The following is a 24632-nucleotide window of genomic DNA, read 5'->3' on the forward strand; positions in this document are numbered from 1 at the left end:
TGCTTTTACCGTAATCCTGGGCTACCCCAGGAACTTCTTCAAGAATGTAAAAGAAAATGATCAAGACAGCAACTATAAATAACCTTTTCCTAGAAAGATTATTAATCTAAGTTGCAAAAGAAAGACATCACTCTAGCAATACGTTGAGAATAGGAAATCAGGAATTTGATAACCTACCAAATGGCTTTAGCATTATAGTGTTTTGGGCACAATGATCAGGGGCAGAATTAAGATAACAAAGAAAAAAGCAGTACTCCAAGTTTTTCCTTAAAACTCTCTGGAAACCTTTAAACAATTCCATATAAGAATTTCTAGCATGGCAGAATCTCGAAAAACATGGGGTGAATTAAATTTCTAGGCAAAGATAACACAGAAGGTCAGCAGTAAGACCTGTCATGCCTGGGTGAGAATGGAGCACAATCTACCACTGGCCACATCAGCACAGATCTAGCCCAAAAAAACCATGATCAGGCCTTGGGAATTACTTAATCAGTAACAGCAGATGCTGCTTACAAACCTTGGAGTCCACAGATAGTTAGGGGGTCAAATAATTAGGAAGAAGAAGAATACAGGGGTCCTTTTGCTAGCACTCAGGCAGGACTGTTGTTTTACCCATGCTTGGATCATAATCACATAGCTGGATGGCATTTCCAGAGTTAATTGGAACATTAGTGTACCCCAGCTTGTAGTCATAGTGGAGCAGAAATGCTCCTTACAATTCTAGGGCTGAAAAGAGTGCTTGTGATCACTCACAGACCAAAGCACAGATCAGGAGAGTAGTAACACCTCTCCTTAGATTATACCAACTTCAAAGAATTGAAAACAAAAATCTCTAGCAATATTAAAAAAAAAAAAAAACTCTGACCCTTCGAGCAGCACTTTTTACTCTTTAAGCAGAGCATACTTTAAGAAAGAGGTAAAAGTCAAGAAACAGTCTGGGAAAATGAGCAAACAACATAAAAAACTACTTTAGAAAATTACTATGGTGACTAGATATATTAAAACACAAACTCAGACGATAATAAAGTCAAAGCTCAAACATCTAAAGCCACCAAGAAATACACAAATTGGTCTCAGGCCAAGAGAGAGTTCAAAAAAGATTGTGAAAATCAAGTAAGAAAGCTAGAAAAATTAGGCAGAGTAGTCTGAGTGATGTGAGAAAATTATGAAAAAGGAGCCAGCAGCTTGGTAATGGAGACACAAAATATACCGAAGAAAATAACACCTTAAAAACAGAGTGAACCAAATGGGAGAGTAGATACAAAAAGCCAAAGAAAAGAAAATGCTTTTAAAAGCTGAATTGGCCAAATGAAAAGAGAGGGGCAAAAATCCATAACAATCTCTTGCTTAAGTACCCTGTTCTTGTTCCATTTTCATTTTTCTTCTTTTTGCTCTTTTCCCTTTCCTTGAACTTTGACCTAATAAGATGTCATATTTTCTAAGAAAATACATATTTTTTGTCCTTGTCAAGCAATTGGGAACATTGACACAGTCAGTTTGGGAAATGGTAAGGTATTGAATGCAGAAAATTTTCCTCCACTGATCAGTTGACTCCATCTTCTGTGACTTTCTTTTTCCATTCTTCATTCTTTAAACTTATAATTTGATTATTTGAGGATAGCAAATGTATAATAGGACATTCTCCCCACCTATGTTTCTTCAATTTAACAGTGTGGATGTTAATTTTATTGGTAGCAAATTTTAGATACTGGATTCTATCCCAACTCTGAATATATTTGGCACTAGACTTCAAATCAGGGGAAATGGGCTCAAACTAACTTTGTAATAGTGAACTGTATAATGTTAGGCAAGCTGATTAAGTTCTGTGGATGCATGAACTAAATTTTCAGGTTTTTATCATTATAAAAAGGTGTTGTAAAAGTAGTTTCATGAACATAGACATTTTTTTTTATCCTTGGCCTCATTGAGTTATATGGATAGTAATGAAATCTCTGCTTAAAGCCTGTAGATATATTGGCAATTTTAAATAAACTTTTTTTTTTAATAGATACTAGACTAAAAGATCTTAAAAATGGATGTATCCACAGGGAGTTAGAGAATAATAACCAAACTCTTTGGAATGAATTAGAAGACACTGTTGGTAGTAGCATTGTCCAGTAAGTGTTAGGAACTGATTACATACATTGAAGTTAGGTTATCTCCACAGTATAATTTAAATACTTGAAATCTGGAGGGTTTTTTTTTTTTTTTGCTTTTATTCTTTTAATATATGTAGAATTTTGCTTGAAATACAAGTGTTTAGTAAATTTAAAATGAAATAAAATGGATAGCAGTATTATAAAATTTGACTTAATGCAAAAGTTTATAAGTAACCACAATAAAATGACCATAAAATGACAGGAAATAATACTTATAGGGAAGTGAGAGATATATACAGAAAAAATTTGAGATGGAAATTCAGTGAAACTATGAGAGATTCTCACTATTATTTTTATTTTTGGTTTACCCAAAGATGCAAGATTCCTGAAGATTTTAGAATGCACACTACCACATGAAATTCATTCTTTATTTATATTTTATTCATTTGTAAAAAAGAAATCCTGATTATATCTTCCTAAGAGTAGCTACACATTATAGTGACTGTTGTAATACTGCCTGGCATCCATAGTCTCTAGTAGTTCTATTTGCATGCTAATGAAGCAGAAGGCCAGATGCCACTAATTACAACCTAGTCACTCTGTCCAACATCCCACAACCAAATGCTCATGAATGGACCTCTTAATTCCATTATGCAAATGATACTTAAGAAGAGCAGGAATAAATTCCAAATAGTGGCATCTAGAGCAGTACATTGGCAGGAGGTAAATTAATAAATATATTCAAGAAATGGAAATTAAAAATTATTATTCAACACTAGATTAATCATGGCTGAATAAATATGGAACAAGTGCAACATTTTCCCCGTCCTAGTGTCATGTGTAATAGAATGAAACTTCCAGTAACTTGCTAAGGTATATTAAGCAACATTTCCAGAAATGATCTATCAGGATATACAAATACGGTAAAAGTTTTTTTAAAGACCCTGAGTTATGGTTATAATTGTGATTGTTGTTTCTTTTTATGAGTGTAAACATTACTTTTGTTCTCCCTTGATGGATTTCTGTTCTAAGTGGGGAAGATACAACTTCTACCAAAACAAAATGTGCTTTAGGAAGCAGTGTTGACAGGATACTGAATCTGGATAATGAGCAAGTGATGTTTACCCTATATTATTCACAACTATTTAATATTTGTTAGGTTTTGGAGATCACATTCTGTTTCTGGTACCCAGTTTCTTCATCTATAAAATGAAGAGTTTGGATGAGGTGATATACAAAATCCTTTCCAACTCTAAATCCTATTCATCTTTTCTATGTCTTGTCTATACCTTTTCATAAATTATCCATAGAGTATAAAAACATTGGACTAGAAACTTTCTTCAAGCTTTATTATTATCTGGAACACATGAATACTCCTGGGGCACCTACTTTTATACTAAATAATGCATGTTTTCATTGACATCCTTTGTTGTTAAAAGTGTCATGATTTTTAATATATGACATGTAACTAAAAACTGCCATGCATGCTTCCATTGCATTTTTCTGCTGTTGTTGGTGCTATATTTAATTCCAATTCTTTGCACAATTAGTGCTCCAGATTTGCCAGACATACTGTATCATGTAAAGGGTATTGATATTAAAGATACAGTCTTCGGTGATAGCAAAAATTTCTTTTTGATGAAGGAAAATCTGATTGACTATCTTTGATTGTTAAACTTGGATTTGGGCATAGCCTATATTTCCTTTTATACTTTCTTAGAACATTTGGAAGATGAGGAGCACCATATACATATCATCCCTTAAGACAGTATTATTTCACTCTATCCAGACTTCAAAGGGTTCATGATTTCTCCAGTATGGATGATTTCATACCCTCATCTTTATATATAGATCCCAACATCTTTATATATTATTGAGGGGTCTTTAGAGAGGAGGTATTAGCAAAATAGTTTTTTACCTGTTGCCTAATAAGTATGTAGTCTTCTGCTGGTAAATTGCAATATAATTAGAGTGGTTTTCTTACAACTGATCCATCAAAACTTTTATTCAAAACTTGATAAGTTAGTTATAGTCTGGGCTAGTTTTTTCTCTACTCATTTGAATGTGAGCATTCAGAATCATCTCCATTCCATGAAGAAATATAAAAAAAGAGGTTTTGATGAAGTAGAATTTAGTCAGTTGAATTACTAATTCATTCCTGAGTTCATACAAATTATTTTACAGAGGAGGAAATCTCATTAAAGAAAACATGAGTTTATAGGATCAAAACCATTTCTAGGGCAGAGGTGAGGAACATCACATCCACAGGCAATATAAAAATCATGAAATCTTTTGCTAAGGAAACCATAAGTGATGATGAGTTGACAGCTAGGTACAACAGCCTCCCACTGATTGAGTTCTATAACTTGATGTTTGTAAAGCCCATAGGTAATTTTTTAAATATTCAAATGTCCATATAAGAAATTGTCTTAAAGAAAAGTCATTGACTACTCACATGTATTTGTATTTTTCTATGCCCTTAATATAGGATTATATATGAAATTCTCCTGACATCGGTAATCAGTTATGTTGGTATATTAGTCAGCCAATCTCTGCAAGTATTTTCAGGTAAGTATTGAGAATGGCTTAACATTATGGAAAATGTAATAGGGTAAACAAAGTAACTGTGGTTTTATTGAGTTAGTGCTGAGGATATTAATGTAAGACAGAGCTTGACTGAAATCATAGTATTTTAAGGGGGAGACTGCTTGAATGATCATCCTTGGCATGTTGAAGTATCATATATGCGTCACTAAAAATGAATTGATAATAAATTTCTTAGGAACAGAAACTTATAATATGAGTTTTGATTTCTGATAAGCTGCAATTAAGTGTTCCCTTATAAAGACAGGCTCCTACTCTGTGTGTTTAAAAAAAAAAAAGATTTAATGCACTGAAAGTCATGAATTGCTTCTCTTTCATGTGATTATTATTAAAATGAGAAATTAATACAATTGAAAGTAAAAAGAAAAAACTATTGAATTAATGAATAAAACTAAGAGTTGGTTTTATGAAAAATAAACCAATAAAATAGATAAACTTTTGGTAAATCTGATTAGAAAAAGGAAAGAGGTAAAATCAAATTGTTAATCTTAAAAAAAGAGAGAGAACTTTTCACTAATGGAGAGGAAATTAAAACAATAATATAGGAGCTACTTTGCCCAATTTTATGCCAATAAATTTGATAACCTAAGTGAAATGGATGACTGCCTCCAAAATATAGGCTGCCCAGATTAACAGAGGAGGAAATAAATTGCTTAAATAGTCTCATTTTAGAAAAAGAAATAGAACAAGCTATTAATCAACTCTCTAAGAAAAAATACCCAGGACCAGATGGATTTACATGTGAATTCTACCAAATATTTAAAGAACAATTAACTCCAATGCTATATAAACTATTTGAAAAAATAGGAATTGAAGCAGTTCTACCAAATTCCTTTTATGACAGATATAGTACTGATACCTAAACCAAGTAGGTTGAAAGCAGAGAAAGAAAATTATAGACCAATCTCCCTAATGAAGATTGATGCTAAAACCTTACATAAAATATTAGCAAAAAGATTACAGAAAATCATCCCCAGGATAATATACTATGACCAAGTAGGATTTATACCAGGAACACAGGGCTGGTTCAATATTAGGAAAACTATCAACATAATTGACTATATCAACAACCAACCAAACAAAAACCATATGATCATCTCAATAGATGCAGAAAAAGCATTTGATAAAATCCAACATCCATTCCTATTAAAAACATTTGAGAGTATAGGAATAAATGGACTTTTCCTTAAAATAATCAGAAGCATCTATTTAAAATGATCAGTAAGCATCATATGTAATGGGGACGAACTGGAACCATTCCCAGTAAGATCAGGAGTGAAACAAGGTTGCCCACTATCATCATTACTATTCAATGTTGTATTAGAAATGCTAGCTGTGGCAATAAGAGTTGAAAAAGAGATTAAAGTAATTAGAGTAGGTAATGAGAGAACCAAATTTTCATTTTTTGCTGATGATACATGATGGTATACTTACAGAACTCCAGAGGTTCTACAAAAAGTTATTAGCAGTAATTCACACCTTTAGCAAAGTTGCAGGATACAAAATAAACCCACATAAGTCATCAGCATTCTTATATATCACTAACAAAATCCAAAAGAATTATAAAGAGAAATTCTATTTAAAGTAACAACCAATAGTATAAAATATTTGGGAATCTATCTAACAAAGGAAATTCAGGAACTATATGATCAAAACTACAAAACACTTTCCACACAAACAAAGTCATGTCTAACCAATTGGAAAAATCTTAAGTGATCTTGGATAGGTTGAACAAATATTTAAAAAAATGACAATACTACCTAAACTAATCTATTTATTTAGTGCTATATCAATCAGATTCCCAAGAAACTATTTTAATGACTTAGAAAAAATAACAACAAAATTCATATGGAAGAGCAAAAGGTCAAGATTTTCAAGGGAACTAATGAAAAAAAAAATCAAAGGAAGATGGCTTAGCTGTACCAGATTGAAAAATTATATTATATAGCAGCAGTTACCAAACCATTTGATATTGGTTAAGAAAGAGACTAGTTGACCAGTGGAATAAATTAGCTTCAAAGGACAAAATAGTGAATACCTTAAATAATCTAGTGTTTGACACACCCAAAGACTGCAGCTTTTGGGATGAGAGTTTTTTTCACAAAAACTGCTGGGATAATTTAAAATTAGTATGGCAGAAACTAGGCATTGACTCACACTTAACTCCATACATCAAGATACTGTCAAAACAGGTTCATGATCTAGGTATAAAGAATGAGATTATAAATAAATTTGAAGAATATAGGATAGTTTACCTCTTCAACTTGTGGAAGAGGAAAGAATTTGTGACCAAAGAAGAACTAGAGAGCATTGTTGATCACATAATAGAAAATGTTGATTTTATCAAATTGAAAAGCTTTTGTACAAACAAAACTCATGCAGACAAGATTAGAAGGGAAGCAATAAGATGGGAAAACATTTTTGCAAAGGTTCTTATAAAGGCCTCATTTCCAAAATATAGAGAGAATTGACTTTAATTTATAAGAAATCAAGCCATTCTCCAATTGATAAATGGTCAAAGGATATGAACAGACAATTCTCAGATGAAGAAATTGAAACTATTTCTAGCCATATGAAAAGATGCTCCAAATCATTATTAATCAGAGAAATACAAATTAAGACAACTCTGAGATACCACTACACATCTGTCAAATTGGCTAGGATGACAGGAAAAGATAATGCTGAATGCTGGAGGGGATGTGGGAAAACTGAGACACTGATACATTGTTGGTGGAATTGTAATACATCCAGACATTCTGGAGAGCGATTTGGAACTATGCTTAAAAAGTTATCAAACTGTGCATACCCTTTGATCCAGCAATATTACTACTGGGCTTAAATCCAAAAGAGATCTTAAAGAAGAAAAAGGGACCTATATGTCCAAAAATGTTTATGTCAGCCCTCTTTGTAGTGGCCAGTAACTGGAAACTGAGTGGATGCCCATCAATTGGAGAATGGCTGAGTAAATTGTGGTATATGAATGTTATTAAATATTATTGTTCTGTAAGAAATGATCAGCAGGATGAATACAGAGAGGATTGGTGAGAGTTACATGAACTAATGCTGAATGAAATGAGCAGGACCAGAAGATCATTATATACTTCAACAACAATAGTATAGGATGGTCAGTTCTGATGGATGTGACTGTCTTCAACAATGAGATGAACCAGATCAGTTCCATTTGTTCAATAATGAATAGAACCAGTTATTCCCAGCAAAAGGGCTCTGGGAAATGAATGTGAACCACTACATAGAATTCCCAATTCCTCTATTTTTGTTCCCCTGCATTTTTTATTTCCTTCACAGGTTAATTGTACATTATTTCAAAGTCCGATTCTACTTGTTCAGCAAAATAACTGTATGAATATGTATACATATATTGTATTTAACATATACTTTAACATTTAACATGTATTGGTCTACCTGCCATCTTGGGGTGAGGAGAAGGAGGGGAAAAAGTGGAATAAAAGGTTTTGCAATTGTCAATGTTGAAAAATTACCCATGCATATATCTTGTAAATAAAAAGCTACAATAATAAAAAAAAAAATGAAGAGACTTTTAATCATTTCTATTGAAAAAAATCAGAATTACAACAATACTATATGATGATCAATTCTGATGGACATGGCCTCCTTCATCAATGAGATGAACCAAATCAGTTCCATTGGAGCAGTAATGAACTGAACCAGCTACACCCAGCGAAAGAACTCTGGAAGATGACTAAGAATCATTAAATTGAAATCCCAATGCCTATATTTTTGCCTGCCTGCATTTTGGATTTCCTTCATAGGCTAATTGTAAAATATTTCAGAGTCCAATTCTTTTTATACAGCAAAATATTGGTTTGGTCATGTATACTTATTGTGTATCTAATTTGTACTTTTATATTAAAAAAAATCAGAATTAAACAGAACATATAATCTTCAAACACATTACTCAGGAGAAACATAGAAAGGCAAATATGGGGGAAATATATATAAATTAAAGGTTAAGTTGTTTACATCCCTAGATGGAAAAATGATATCTGCAACATTTTTAAAGCTTTTCATTTTCAAGATATATGCATGAATAATTTTTTAACATTGAACCTTCCAGAGCTTTGTTTTAAAATTTCCCCTTCTTCTCTCCATCACTTTCCCTAGATGGAAAGCAATTCAATATATATTATACATATTAAAATATATATTAAATCCAAAATATGTAAACATATTTATACACTTCTCTTGCTGCCAAAAAGAAAAATGAGATTGAGAAAAATAAAAACTTTGGAACTATGTTATCAGTGCATATCCTTTGATCCAGCAGTGTTACTGCTGGGCTTATATCCCAAAGAGATCATAAAGAAGGGAAAGGGACCTGTATATGCACAAATGTTTGTGGCAGCCCTCTTTGTAGTGGCTAGAAACTGGAAACTGAGTAGATGCCTATCAATTGGAGCATGGCTGAATAAATTGTGGTATATGAATGTTAAGAGTTCAAATGTTGGAGTTTGTTCTTCTCAGAGCACAGCCGGTTTAGAGGCTTAGAGCCCTTCGGATGTCTCCAAATCCAAAGGTTCTGTCCTTCAGCCTCTGCCTCTGCTTTCTTCTGCCTCCAACAGAGATGGAAGATGTCTCTTATCTCCTTCTGGGGAGCCCAGTCACCAACTTGCCGCGGAGAGAGGGCTTCTGGCGTAGCTCCACTGAAGTCCGTCAAAAGTGTTCTCTGCAGCAGAGTCGTTCCTCTCGAGTCCAGCGCGATCAGCCAGCCAAGAGGAAAGAAGTGTATTCTGGAATGGCTGTCTCGCCTTATATGTGAACCTTCTGAGAGAATGGGATTATGGGTTTTCTCCCATAGTGCTCTCTGGCCCAAAGAGCTTTAAGGTGTGGTGTAGAGAGTGTACTTTTTGAAGCTAGCATACTTGTGGAGTCCAATGAGTAAAGGTGGGAACACAAGCCTTGTCTTGATTAGTTCTACTTAGTACCTTGTTTCAGGTTCTGGCCAAAACAACTTCTTGTAAGATTAGATCAACTCTAATTACTTAGCAGTTAGTAAGGATTCCAACATATGAATATTATGGAATATTATTGTTCGGTAAGAAATGACCAACAGGATGATTTTAGAATGGCCTGGAGAGACTTACACAAACTGGTGCTGAGTGAATCGAGCAGAGCCAGGAGACCATTAAACACTTCAACAACAATACTATATGATGACCAATTCTGATGGACCTGGCCATCTTCAGCAATGAGATGAACCAAACCAGTTCCAATGGAGCAATAATGAACTGAACCAGCTATGCCCAGTGAAAGAACTCTGGGAGATGACTAAGAATTGTTACATTGAATTCCCAATAGCTATATTTTTGCCTGCCTGCATTTTGGATTTCCTTTACAGGTTAATTGTACAATATTTCAGAGTCCAATTCTTTTTGTACAGCAAAATAACAGTTTGGTCATGTATACTTATTGTGCATTTAATTTATACTTTAATATATTTAACATCGATTGGTCAACTTGCCATCTAGGGGAGGGGGTGGGGGGAAGGAAGGGAAAAATTGGAACAAAAGGTTTGGCAATTGTCAATGCTGTAAAATTACCCATGCATATAACTTGTAAATAAATAGCTATTTAAAAAAAGAACAATAATGTTCCATAACATTCATAGACCATAACTTATTCAGCCATTCTCCAACTAATGGGCATTCACTCAGTGTCCAGTTTCTTACCAGCACAAAAAGAGCTGCCACAAACATCTTTGCATGTGCGGGTTCCTTGCCTTCCTTTTAAACCCAATAGAAACACTGCTAGATCAAAGGGTATGCACAGTTTGATAATTTTTTGAGCATAGTTCCAAATTGCTCTCCAGAATGGCTGGATCCATTCAGAGTCCCACCAATAAGGTATCAGTGTCAGAGTTTTCCCACATCCCCTTCAACATTCATCCTTATCTTTTCCTGTCATCTTAGCCAATCAGAGAGATGTGTAGTGTTATCTCAGAATGGTCTTAATTTGCATTTCTCTCATCAGTGATGATTTGGAGCACCTTTTCGTAACATTAGAAATGGTTTTTATTTCTTCATCCAAAAATTGTCTGTTCATATCCTTAGACCATTTATCAACTGGAGAATTGTAATGGGCTGAAGCTTGAGTTGACGCACTGAGGTCCCGAGCACATAAGGCTAAATAGTAATTGGACCATACTCTATTAATATATATGCTTGGAGAAAGAATGCCCCCCCCCCCACTCTTTGTGCAAGTCCTGATGTGTTCAATAGGAAATGACGTTTTTGGTGGGTGGAGGCAGGGGAGTGGAAAGGGAAGCAGAGAGAGAGATTGCTGGCTGGCGTCTTGTCACAACTGCTCACATTGCTATCGTGACCGCCCTTCACCTCCAATCCCCCTCTACTAGCTGGCTTCCTGTCACAGCTGCCCATATTGCTATCGCAATCCTTTTTCACTTCTACTGAGAATAAAAATTGAAGATTTTTCCCTTAACCTGAATTCCTGACTCCGGCTGATTTTAAATACACAGTCATCACAGAGAATGGCTTAAATTTTTATAAATTTCAGTCAATTCTCTATATATATAATTTTAGAAATGAACCCTTTATCAGAACCCTTAAATGGAAAAATGTTTTCCTAATTTCCTGCTTCCCTTCTCATCTTTTCTGCAATAGCATTGTTTGTATAGAAACTTTTTAACTTAATATAATCAAGATTATCTATTTATTGTTCAATTATGAGTTCCAATTCTTCTTTGGATATAAATTCCTTCCTTATCCATGGATCTGAGAGGTAAGCTATCCTATGTTCTTCTAATTTGCTTTTAATATCACTCTTTATGTCAAATTATGAACCCATTTTGACCTTATCTTGGTATGTGGTGATAGGTAAGGGTTAATGCCTAGTTTCTGCCATACTAGTTTCCGATCTTATCCCCAAAGCTGGGGTCTTTGGGTTTGTCAAGCACTAGATTGTTATAGCTATTGATTATTTTGTCTTGTGATCCTATTCCACTGATGGACTACACTTCTTCTTAGCTAGTACAAAATGGTTTTGATGACTACTGCTTTATAATAGAGTTTTAGGTCTGGCACAGCTAGCCCAACTTTACTGGCAATTTTTTTTTTCATTAATTCCCTTGACATTCTTGACATTTTGTTGTTCCAGATGAAGTTTGCTACTATTTTTTTCTAGGTTTCTAAAATAACTTTTTGGGAGTTTGATTGGTATGTCACTAAATAGGTAGATTAATTTAAGTAGTTTTGTCATTTTATTTATATTGTCTTCACCTACCAATGAACACTTGATGTTTTTTTTTAACTAATTAGATCTGACTTTATGCTTGTGAAAAGTATTTTGTGATTGTGTTCATATACTTCCTGACTTTCCCTTGATACACAGATTCCCGAATATTTTATACTATCAGTGCTTCTTCCGAATGGAGTTTCTTTTTGTATTTCTTGCTACTGAATTTTATTGGCAATATATAAAAATGCTGATAATTTATATAGATTAATTTTGTATCCTGAAATTTTGCTAAAGTTGTAAATTGTTTCTAGTAGTGTTTTAGCTGATTCTCTGAGGTTCTTTAAGTATAACATCATATTATCTGCAAAGAGTGATAATTTGGTTTCCTCATTGCCTACTCTAATTCATTTAATCTCTTTTTCTTCTCTTATTAACAAAGCTAGCATTTCTAATATAATATATAGTGGTCATGGTAATAGTAGGCAATCTTGTTTCATTCCTGATCTTATTGGGAATGCTTCTAGTTTGTTCCCATTACACATGATGGTTTTCAATAAATGCTACTGATCATTTTAAGGAAAAGTTCATTTATTTCTATAATCTCTAGTGGTTTTAATAAGAATGGTTCTTGCAGTTTATCAAAATCTTTTTCTGTTTCTATTTAGATAATCATATTGTTAGTTTGGTTATTGATGTAATCAATTATCCTAATAATTTTCCCAATATTGAACCAACCCTGCATTCTAGGTATAAATCCAACTTGGTCATAGTATATTATCCTGGAGACAACTTTCTATAATCTCATTGCTAATATTTTACTTAAGTATTTGACATCAAGATCCATTAGGGAAATTTGTCTGTAATTTCCTTTCTCTATTTTCACCCTATCTGGTTTAGCTATCAGCACCATATCTGTGTCATAAAAGTAATGTATTAGGACTTCCCCTTTTCCTATTTTTTCAAATAGTTTATATAGTATTGGAATTAATTGCTCTTAAAATGTTTGGTAGAATTCACACGTAAATCCATCTGGCCCCAGAGATTTTTTTCTTAAGGCGTTGACTACTAGCTTGTTCTATTTCTTTTCCTAAAATTGGACTATTTAAATTACTTATTTCCTTTTCTGTTAACTTGGGCAATTTATATTTTTGTAAATATTTCTCCATTTCACTTATATTATCAAATTTATTAGCATATAGTTGGGCAAAAAAACTCCTAATTATTGCTCTGATTTCCTCTTCATTGGTGGAAAGTTCTCCTTTTTCATTTTTGAGACTAACAATTTTATTTTCTTCTTTCCTTTTTATAATCAAATTAACTAAAGGTTTATCTATTTTGTTTTTTTTTCATAAAACCAACTCAATTTTATTTATTAAATCAATAGTTTTCTTATTTTCAATTATTTTAAAATTTATTTCAATATCAATTTTTTTCTGAATTTCAAATTTGGTAGTTAATTGAGGGTTTTTCTTTTGTTCTTTTTCTAGCTTTTTTTTATTTGTAAGCCTAATTCATTTATCTTTTCTTTCCTCTATTTTATGTAAGTAAGCATCTAGAGATATACAATTTCTCCTAATAACTACATTGACTGTATCCCACAAATTTTGATATGTTGCCTCATTATTGTTATTCTCTTAGATGAAGTTGTTGATTGTGTCTGTGATTTGTTGTTTTATCCATTCCTTCCTTAGGACTAGATTATTTAATTTCCAATTAATTTTTAGTCTATTTTCTCCTGGAATTTTATTGCATGTCATTTTTATTGCATCATGATCTTTTAAAAATGCATTTACTATTTCTGCCTTTTTGCATTTGATTTTGATGTTTTTATGTGCTAATACCTGGTCAATTTTTGTATAATTTCCATGAACTGCTGAGAAAAAAAAATCAACTCCTTCCTTTCTCCATTCAAATTTCTCCAAAGATCTATCATACCAAAGTTTGCTAACATTCTTTTTAACCTCCTTTTTAAAATTTATTTTGTGGTGTGATTTATCTAGTTCTGAGAGAGAAAGGTTGAGATTCCCCACTAGTCTAGTTTTGCTGTCTATTTCTTTTTGCATCTTTCTTAACTTCTCTGTGAATTTAGATCCTATATTAATTGGTGCATATATGTTTAGTATTAATATTGCTTCATAATCTATGGTACCCTTTAATAAAATCTAGTTTCCTTCATTATCTCTCTTAATTAAATCTATCTTTGCTTTTGCTTGATCCGAGATCAGAATGGTTACCCTGCTTTTTTTACTTCACCTGAAGCATAATAGATTCTGCTCCAGCCTTTTATCTTTACTCTGTATGTATCATTCTGCTTTAAATGTGTTTCTTGTAAACAACATATTGTAGGATTCTGGCTTTTAATGCAGTGTGCTATCCACTTTTGTTTTATGGGAGAGTTCATTCCATTTACATTCACAGTTAAAATAACTAATTTTATATTTCCTGACATCTTATTTATCCTAAGTTATGCTATTCTCTTCCCTTTTCCTCTTCCCTCTTCCCCAGTATTTTGCTTCTGATAACCCTCTCCCTCAAACAGCCTTCCCCCTTTAGAGCCCCTCCCTCTTTTTTACATCTTTTCCCCTTCTATTTGTTTGTTTTTTTTTTTTTTTCTTTTCTTTTCCCCTTTCTGCTCCCACTTCCCTATAGGGTGAGACAAGTTTCTCTGGGAGATCAAATATGTCTGATATTCTCTCTTTGAGCCAAACTTGATAGAGTAGATTTACACAATGATCCCTAGGAACCTTTCCTTCTTTTCCTCAATTATAATAGGTCTGTCCTAGAATTATTTTTCAGCTCAGTTGTTATTATTTGGAGGTATTTCATATTTTTTTCATTTTTTTTTTGCTTTTGTTTGTCTGATTATTAAAGTCTTACTGATTTCACTTCATTCACTTCCATTTGTTCAATTATAGTTTTTAGTGTATTTTTTTTTCTTCAGTTACCTTTTTTAAGCTTCTTTTGTATTTGGCCTATTGAATTGTTTTGTTTATTGCATTTTTTTTCCATTTCACATTTTTTTTTCAATGAATGGTATCTTTTTCATATCTATTTTGTAAGGAGTGATATGCTTTTTCCATTTCATAAAATCTATTTTATAGGGAGTTTTATGCTTTTCCCATCCCTTCTTGCAAACTTCCCATTCCCTTTCCCCATTTTTCCTCTAACTCTCTTTTAAGATCCTTTATGAAATCTTCCAAGAGAGTGTTATGAAATGGGGGTGAGCTCAAATCTTCATTTGGGGCTTCATCTTGAATTGATTTACCTCTGGGAACTTCAGGATTTGAGATCTGTTCTTTTCTCTCTCCATAAAAGCCATTTATAGTGAGATTTTTTTTTTTTTGCTCATTTTAAAGGCTTGAGGTCTGCTCTTAAAGAAAAGAAGCTACAGCTGCCTTAGTTTGCCCTAAGGCAGTTCTGCTGATTGACTTCCATTGTTGGATAATCAGCTAGGTCCCCATTCTTCTGGGGCTAAGTGGTTTAGAATTTGCCTTTTGTAGCAAATCTGTCAAAACACTTGTTTGCAACTAGAACAGAATAGCCTAAGAGACTCATGGAAGATTTCCAGGGGCATGGAAACTATAGTGCTCTTACTTCTTATCTCAGCTCCTTGCCCTGGTCTCCCTCTGCTGTGATCTGGATTCTGGAAACTGTCTCATTGCCTGTTCATTGACCTATTCTGAAGTTCTTCCAAGGTATCTTCTTCTGGAAATGTGCTGTACTCCAAATATTTGTGGGTTCTTTGACTCCAAAACCAGTTTAGAGACTTAATCTACTATTTGTTTGAGACAAGGTCAGAGGAGGTCACAGAAAGTCATGTCTGCTTTCTGTCATCTTGTCTCCATCCCCTACTTTTTGATATCTGTAACTCTTGAAAATTATATCTTTCACTGGGGCAGGCAGATGGAAAACTTACATGGAAAAAGGCTGTGTTTGTGAATGAACTCCAATGTGATGATATAAAAAAAAGACATTAAGGCATGGCAAAAGATCCAAACTGGAAAAAGAGGAAAGGGGAAGTATAAGGGGACAAATAAAACCACATGAAGAAGCACAAAAGATCTGTTACAATTGAAGGAAAGAAAGGAAGAGCATGGCATGAGCATTGTCTTAAACCTGATCTCATCAGTTTTAATTCTAAGATGGAATCACTTAAGCATTAAGTTGGATAAAGAAATTTAAACATATAAAGAAGTAAGAGAAGAAAGAGGGGAAAAGGGAAGGGCATGGAATGGAAGGGTGGGCAAAAACAATAGAAAAAAAGGCAAAAGAATGGAGAAAGGGTAAAAGAAGGTAAGGTTGAGAGGGTTAAAAAATACTAAGGGAAGGAGGGGAGAATGATAAGAGATAAACGTTGGGATAGTAAAAAAAAAACACTTCTAAGGACAGGTTGGAAAGGGAAAACAAAAGTATATACAGAGAAGAAGATAAGATGAAGGGAAATACTGAACTATAATCATAATTCTGAATATGAAGGGAATGAACTCTCCCATAAAACAGAAGCAAAGAGCAGAGTGGATTAAAAAACAGAATTATACAATATATTGTTTACCAGAAAAAAAAATAAACATTTGATTCTGAGAGACACATATAGTATAAAGGTAAAAAGCTGGACTAGAATTTATTATGCCTTAGCTAAACCTAAAAAAAAAAAAAAAAAAAAAAAAAGCAGTGGTCACAATTCTGATCTCAGATAAAGCAAAAATATAAATAAATCTTATTAAAACAGGTATGGAAGGAAAGTACATCTTGCTAAATGGTACTGTAACCAATGAAGCAATAATTATATTAAATGTATATGCATCAAGTAGTAAAGCAGTCAAATTCCTAGAGAGGATTTTAAGTCAGTAAAAAAGAATAAATAGCCAGCAAAATTATACTAGTTCCTCTCTCAGAATCTGACAAATCTAACCACAAAATAAGCAAGAAACTAAGGAATTTAATAGAACCCTAGAAAGTCTAGATATGATAGACCTCTAGAGAAAACTGAATAGGGACAGAAAGTAATACACCTTTCTCTCAGCAGTACATGGCATTAGAAACTAAATATGTATTAGGGCATAAAAACCTCAGAATCAAATGTTGCAAGGTAGAAATAGTAAATGCTTCCTTTTCAAACCACAATGCAATAAAACTATATTTAATAAAAAGGCAGGGAAAGATCGACTAAAAACCAACTGGAAATTAAATAATCTAATTCTAAAGAATGAGTGGGTAAAACAACAAACAGGAACAATTCATAATTTCATCTAAAGTAATGATAATAATGAGACAACATATTAAAGTCTCTGGGATATAACCAAAGAAGTTCTTTGGGGCAATTTTATATGTCTGAATAGTTAAAAGAATAAAAATAGAGAAAGAGGAAATGAAATAAAGTGGGCATGCAACTAAAAAAAAGTAGACAAAGAATAAAACCCCCAATACTAAATTAGAAATTCTGAATCTTAAAGGAGAGATTAATAAAATTGCCATAAAACTATTAAACTAATTACTAAAATTTAGAGTTGGTTTTATGAAAAAAAAAAAACAACATAGATAGTTTGTTGATTAATTTGATTAGAAAGAGAAAGGAAAAAAAGAAAAATACATTGTCTTGCCCTCTTCCTTCCCTTTGCAGTTTGAGGCCCCCTTCTTGGCTCTTTCCCTATCTCCCTTCATCACATTGGTAGGCAAATTTTCACTTAATTAAAAAAAAAATCATCTACTTAGAGATCTGTGAATAGATCCACTTATCTAACATCCTTCATAGTAAACATGTGATTGCCCTGAAATAAAGCACTTTGTGTATATAATATATTTAATTTCCATGTAAATATTATTCTCCCCATTAAAGGATAAGACTCTTGAAGGTAGATACTGCTTTGTTTTATTTCTTATTGTTAAATATTCTGAGGGCTTATTGTAGCTTGTTTTTTTTTTATGGAAGGTTTTTTGTTTATTAATTGATTGATTGATTTTTAATTCACATTACTTTATGAATTGTGTTGAGAAAGAAAAATCAAAACAAAAGGCAAAATCATGAGACAGAAAAAATCAGAAAAAAAGCATAGCATGCATTAATCTACATTCAGTCTTCATAGTTCTTTTACTGTATGCAGATGGTATTTTCTATCCAAAGTCTATTGGGATTGCATTGGATCACTGGCCAGTAAAAAGAACCATTTCTTTCATAGCTAATAATTATACATTGTTCTTGTTTCAGTGTACAATGTATTCTGTATCTGCTTGATTTGCTCAGTATCAGTTCATATAACTCTCCCAGGCCTTTCTAAATACAGTTTATTCATCATTTTTTGTAGGACAATAATATTCTATTACCTTCATGGACCACAACATATTCAGCCATTCCCAAATCGAAAGCCATCTACTCATTTTTCAATTTTTTGCTACCTTAAAAAGAGCTACAATGTTTTTGCTCTTTTTGCAAATGTGCATCTTTCCCCTTCCTTTATGATTTACTTGGTATATAAAGCCAGTATTGACACAACTGAATCAATGGATATGCACCATTTGATAGTCCTTTGAGTATAGTTCCAAATTGCTCTCCAGAATGATTTTATCATTTCACAACTCTACCAACAATGCATTAATATCCCAGTTTTCCCATATCTTCTTCAATATTTATCATTATCCTTTCCTATCATCTTAGTCAATTTAAAAGACATGAGGTAATACCTAAGAATTGTTTATACAGAAATGCATTTCTGTAATAAATTGTGATTCAGAACATTTTTATCTAACTATAGATGCCTTTACCTTCATCACTTGAAATTTTTTTCATTCATATCTTTTAATCACTTATCAAGTGGGGAATGATTTGTATTCTTATACATTTGACACAGGTATATATATCTATACATATAGATATCAATATATACCTCTCTCTCTCTCTCTCTCTCTCTCTCTCTCTCTCTCTATATATATATATATATATATATATGTGTGTGTGTGTGTGTGTGTGTATATGTATATATATATGTGTGTATATGTATATATATATATATATATTATATATATATATATATATATATATATATGAAATGGGTCCTTTACCAGAAACACTAGCTATAAATTGCCTCCCTCAGCTTTGTACTTTCTTTTTAATCTGGTTTCTGTTGGTTTCCTTTGTGAAAAAGCTTTTTAATTTAATGTAACCAAAGTTGTCCATTATGCCTTTTATAATATTCTCTAGTTCTGTTTTGGTCATAAATTCCTTCCATCTTCAAATATCTGATAGGTAAATTATCTCTTGCTCTCCTAATTTGCTCATGGTATCACCCTTTATGCCCAAATCATGTATCTATTTTGACATCTTTTTGGTATGGGATGTAAGATGTAAGCCTATGTATTTTTTTTAATTTTCCCAGCAATTTTTGTCAAATAGTAAGTTCTTATCTCAGAAGCTGGAGTTTTGGAGTTTATCACACACACTAGGTTTCTATAGGCTTTTGTCAGAGTTCAAATGTTGTGAGCTTCTTGTTCTTCTTTAAAATATTATAAAAGTTCTCTCTGGGTGCCTTCCCTGGAATCAGGATTTTGTCGGTCCCTGTTCGGGCGCCAAAATGTGGTGAGCTTTTTCTTCTCAAAATGCAGCCAGGTGATAAAAGTTCAGATAGCCCAGTTAGCTTAGAGGTCTCTCTCTCTCTGCTTGGTTCCAAGAGCTCTTGCTGCTTTGTCCTTTGCTTAGAGCCCTCCGGATGTCTCCAAATCCAAAGGTTCTGTCCTTCAGCCTCAGCCTCTGCTTTCTTCAGCCTCCAACCAGCACAGAGATGGAATGAATCTCTTGTCTCCTTCACTTGGGGCTCGGCTAGCTTTCTGGTGAGTCTTTCAGACCAACTTGGTCTCAGTGGGGGGTGTGCAGGAGCCCAGCCACCTACCACAGTGGTGTGAGATGAAGATGAATCTGGTTGTCCACTGAACTCTCGACTCGTAACTTTTTCCTGTGAAAACTCTTTCTTCTGCCACCAGCCAGCCCAAATGGAAAATATTCTCCTTGCCTCGGAGAGAGGGCTTCTGGCGTAATTCCGCTGATTTCTCCCAAAGTGCTCTGTGTCTGCACCAGAGTGCTCCTCTCCAATGCAGCTGAACTCTCTTCTGCGATCAGCCAGCCAAGAGGAAAATATATTCTGGAATAGCTCTCTCTTCACTGGCCTTATATGTGAATCTTCTGGGAGAATGGGATTATGGGTTTTCTCCCATAGTGCTCTCTGGCCCAAAGAGCTTCAAGGGAGGTGTGAACTCACAAAGTTACAAAGTTTACTTTGTGAAGCTGGCATATTTGTGAACTCCAATGAGTAAAGGTGCAAACACAAGCATTGTACTAATTAGTTCTACTTAGTACCTTGTTTCAGGTTCTGCCCAAAACATCTTCTTGTAAGATTAGATCAACTCTAATTAGTTAGCAGTTTGTAAGGATTCCAACAGGCTTTGATTATTGTGTCATGTGTATTTAACCTATTCCAAGACTTCCTCCACTCTATATTTCAGCCAATATCAAATGGTATTTATGACTGATGCTTTATTATAGTTTTAGGTCTGGTTCTTGGGTTTGTCTTGGCAGGTGGACACCAAAATATTTTATTTGTATACAGTTATTTTAAATGGAATATCTTTTTCTATCATTGCTTTGGGCTTTGTCAGTATGTATAGAGATTCTGATGATTTGTGTGGGTTCGTGTAATATCCTGAAATTTTGCTAAAGCTCTAATTGTTTCAAGTAGGTTTTTGGATGATTTTCTAGGTTATTTTTAGTATACCATCATATCATGTGCAAAGAGTGATAGTTTTATTTCCTCATTGCCTTTTCTAATTCCTTTCTTTTTCTTTTTTTATTACTGAACAATATTTATAGCACAATATTGAATAATGATAATGATAAGGTACATACTTTTTTCACCTCTGATCTAATTGAGAATGTATCCAGCTTCTCTCCATTACAAATACTGTTTGCTGTTGCTTTTTTGAGAGATACTGCTAATTATTTTAAGGAAAGCTGCTTTTATCTCTAGGCTCTCTAATTTTTTTTTTAATTGGAATGGGTACTGTATTTTGTCAAATGCTTTTTCAGCTTCTATTGAGATTATCATCCAGTTTATGTTGGTTTTACTATTGATACGGGTCATTATGTTTTCCTAATATTGAAGCAGCCCTGCATTCCTGGTATAAATCCCACTCAGTCATAGTATATTACCTTGCAGATAAGTTGCGATAATATTTTATTTTATTTATATGTTATATATAGATATAATATTTTATTTTGTTTAACAATTTTACATCAACATCCATTAGGGAAATTGGTCTTTAATTTTCTTTCTCTCTTATCAATACCACATTTCTATCATAGAAGTGTGTTAGTCAAAAGACCACCAACTCAAACAAATCAGAGGTATCACAAGGTAGAAAAACAGAGGGGTTTTATGTTTTGCAAGGCTCATAAGAGTTGGGCATCTTATACCACCAGGGCATTCTGGTAGTGATGAGAGGCAGAGTACAAAAAACAAGGAGAAGATTATATACAAATCTCAGGTAACACTCCCCACAAGCTGGATCTTCATTCTAAATAGCCAAAATGAATGATCTCACATTCTGAGTCATGAAAGAAATGCTTCTTTAGGATCACTGAGTTACTTTATCTGGGGATTTTAATGCGGAGGTAGCAATAATAGGACCCTACTTCTTGTAAATCAAATGATTGCTGGAAAAACGAAACTTGGGCCTGAAATACAGGGGGCCTTTTCTCAATTTTGGATCACAATCTTCACTTTGTGAGACAGCTTTCACAGGATATGTCACTAAGAAGGAATTTGGCAGAATTCTTTCTTCATCTATTTTTCCAAATAGTTTAAATAGTTTTGCAATTAATTGTTCTTTAAATGTTCTTTTTGAGGTAGAATTCACTTATAAATCCATATGGCACTAAAGATTTTTTTCTTGGGAATTCATTAATGGCTTTTTTATTTTTCTAAAATGGGAATTTTAGTAATTTATTTCCTTTTCTGTTAATTTGGGCAATTTATATTTTTGTAAATATTTATCCATTTTGATTATGTTGTCAGATTTGCTGCCATATAGTCAGGCAAAATAGCTCCTAATTATTGTTTGTATTTCTTTTTCATTGGCAATAAGTTTATCTTTTTCATTTTTGATGCTAATAATTTGCTTTTTTCTTTCCTTTTTCTAATCAAATTAACAAAAATTTTATCTATTTCTTTTTTTCATAAAACTTTATTTTATTAATTATTTCAATAGTTTTCTTAATTTCAATTTTATTAATCTCTACTTTGATTTTCAGAATTTCTAATTAGACATTTAATGGGGACTTTTAAATTGTTCTTTTTCTAACTCTTTAATAGGATTTCTAATTCACTAATCTCCTCTTTCTCTGTTTTATTCATGTAGCCCTTAACAGATATAAAATTTCCCCTAAGAACTGCTTTGTTTGCATCACATAGGTTTTGGTATGTTTTCTTATTATTATCATTCTCTTAGATGAAATTATGGATTGTTTCTGTGATTTGCTGTCCTATTATATATATTTTTTATATTTAATACACAGTTTTATGAATTGTGTTGGGAGAGAAAAATAAGAGCAAAACCATGTGAGAGAAAAAAAAAAAGCAGAAAAAAGAAATGAACATAGCATGTGTTTATTTATATTCAACCTCCACAATTCTTTTGTTAGATGAAGATGGCATTTTCAGGTCAAAGTTTATTGGGATTGCTTTGGATGACTGAACCACTGAGAAGAACCAAGATTTTCATAACTCATCATTGCACATTCTTGCCATTATTGTGTATGATGTATTCCTAGTTCTGCTTGTTTCATTCACCATGAGTTTGTGTAAATCTTTCCAGGCCTTTCTAAAATTAGCTTGGTTATCATTTTTATAAAGCAATAATATTTCATTATACTTTATATACTTTAAAATATCCAGTCCTTCCCCAGTTGATGCATCTATTCATTTTCCAATTCTTTGCTACCACAAAAAGAGCTGCTACAAACATTTTTCCATAAGTGGCTCTTTTTCCTTCTTTATGATTTTCTTGAGATACAGAATGGCACTGATGGATCAAAGTTTATTTACAGAATTATATCCCTTTTGCCATAAATTAAGATTGATTTCCACAATGGTTGGATCATTTCACCACTCCCCCCATAATACATCAGTTTCAAGTTTTCCCACATCCCTTCCAACATTTATTGTTATCTTTTCCTGTCATTTTAGCCAATCTGAGAGATGTGAAGCAGTACCTCAATTTGCGTTTCTCTAATCAAAATTGTATTTTTCATATGACTATAGACAATTTGTTGTCTTTGAGCACTGGGGCTTCTTGTGTTTGTAGGGAGTAGTTTTACCTGCTCTTTCCAAGAAACTCCCTGGTTTCGCAGTTTGCCTTTTGAGGTGGGACTAGAGGCTTTCTACTGATCTGCTCCCCTAACTCAGTTAGAACTAGGGGTCTTCATTACTGATTTACTCTGACTAAGACCTTCACCTGCTTTCCTAAACTCCATCTGACCTGGGCGAACACCATTTTCACCCCAATAAGACTGAACTTTCTTGAAAATTTTCCAATCTGTCTTGCGCTGGAGAATGGTTTATTCTGTCAGCCTCTGTTAAGAGCTTAGGTTTCATATTGTTTTTTGAGGGAAACTGGGAGAGCTCAAGAAGCTTCCTGGCTTCACTCTGCCATTTTGACTTCACCCTTCTTATTATAGCTTGTGATACAAATTGATTGAACTGAATTCAATTGAGTAATAAAATACAGTGCTTTCCTACAAATAGGCATTTCTTATTCAAGAAACACCAAGAGCTTTCAGGCTAAATATACTTTTTTTTTTCTTTTTGATATTTCAGGTTATTTCTGATATGTTGCTAAAATACCTTTTCAGGCTTATTCATATACTCTACTGTTGTCAAAATGACCTAATAATCTTCATTTCTCATCTTCATCCCCTTGATGAAAACAAACAAACAAATAAATAAATCCCTCATGCTTGTTAGGCAAGCTTCTTCACTTGGAATGTTAGCTTTCTTCAAAACCCAGCTCAAGTTCCCTCTGCTACTGAAGTCCTTCTCTGAATCCTCATATGTTCAGTCATTTTTTAAACCCCCAATAATAATTTTTTATCTTTTTTGAATTTGTTTTTATATTTGCATTACTTCTCCCTAGTAGATTTAAGTTCCTTAAGGTAAAGAAAAATTAAAAAAATATATATTTTCTTCTTTATTTTTGTCTCTGTGTCATTGTTTTGCACAATTCCTTACACAGAGCAGGTACATAATAGATGATTTCTGTAACAATGAAAGTGAACCCACTCTAGAGACATATTTTATATGATTATGTTGGGTATATAAACATTAACAATATGCTTTCATTTCCTTTAAAAATGCTATTTTGAAGTAAAGATATAGCATCTATGTGTCTACATCTATGTAGATATAGGGATGTAGGGATACAGATATAGATATATTCATGGAAAAAGTTGCCATAGCAAAACACTTTTTGTCAAATTAGCATTGAATACTATTTTATCCTACAACATACTAATATAGCCAATACTTGTTCCTCTCTTGAGCATTTAGAGACATCTCAAATTCAACATTTTCAAAACCAAATTCATTAGCTTTGTCTCTTACCTCAACCTTCTTCAGAAATTCCTCATCACAGGGGAGGGTACCATCATCTGCCCAA

The sequence above is a fragment of the Antechinus flavipes genome, chromosome 2, assembly GCF_016432865.1.
Source record: "Antechinus flavipes isolate AdamAnt ecotype Samford, QLD, Australia chromosome 2, AdamAnt_v2, whole genome shotgun sequence".
In the NCBI taxonomy this organism is placed as follows: Eukaryota; Metazoa; Chordata; class Mammalia; order Dasyuromorphia; family Dasyuridae; genus Antechinus; species Antechinus flavipes.